This window comes from Penaeus vannamei, chromosome 29 (genome assembly GCF_042767895.1).
Source record: "Penaeus vannamei isolate JL-2024 chromosome 29, ASM4276789v1, whole genome shotgun sequence".
Lineage (NCBI taxonomy): Eukaryota > Metazoa > Arthropoda > Malacostraca > Decapoda > Penaeidae > Penaeus > Penaeus vannamei.
Window position 1 is genome coordinate 6,004,646 of NC_091577.1, and position 916 is coordinate 6,005,561.

A 916-nucleotide genomic window follows, 5' to 3' on the forward strand; every position below is an offset into this window, starting at 1 on the left:
GGCAAAGTCAAGGTCTGTAACCTTGATATTGCCCAGTGTTGCTCCACAATGACTTTGAACAGTAGCTCTGCCTAGTATCCAGTGCATGCAAGCATTGAAAAGAACACAGCCTTGCCTCACTCCTGAACTGACAGGAAAGAAGCTCGCCAGGCCCCCATCACACTTTACAGCACTTTCAGTGCCTGTATACAGGTTTGCTAATAGTTCAATAATCCTTGTTGGAATTCCTCTCAGTCTCAGGATCTCCCAGAGTGATTCCCAATGCACTGTATCGAATGCCTTCTTGAGGTCGATGTAGGCTGCAAGCAGCCCACGTCCGAACTCACGACGGCGCTCTACAATGACTCGAAGCGCAAGTATATGGTCTATTGTGGACTTACCAGGAGTGAATCCAGATTGCTCCAGCCTCTGATGGTCTCTAATACGACTCACAAAGATGTGGGCAAGAACCTTGCCTGGTACACTGAGCAGTGTGATGCGCGGTGATTGCTGCAGTCCCATCGGTCCCCCTTCCTCTTCCAGAGAGGGATGACCCTCAGCAGGTCAGGGGGAACGGTACCGGACCGCCAGATGGCAGCCAGGACAGCATGCAATCCCCGCGCCATATGTTCACCACCAGCCTTTAACAGTTCAGCTGGGATGCCGCAAATACTCTCTGCTTTACCACTCTTCAGCTTGGAGATCGCCTCCCTAACTTCAGTTATATATATATATATATATATATATATATATATATATATATATATATATATATATATGTGTGTGTGTGTGTGTGTGTGTGTGTGTGTGTGTGTGTGTGTGTGTGTGTGTGTGTAGAATGGCTAGTTTCACCATTGCAATTTCTTCTGCATCTATCATAAGGTCTATACTAATTCCGTTTTTTCCTGGTGTTTTCCTTCTTCATGCTTTTAAACAC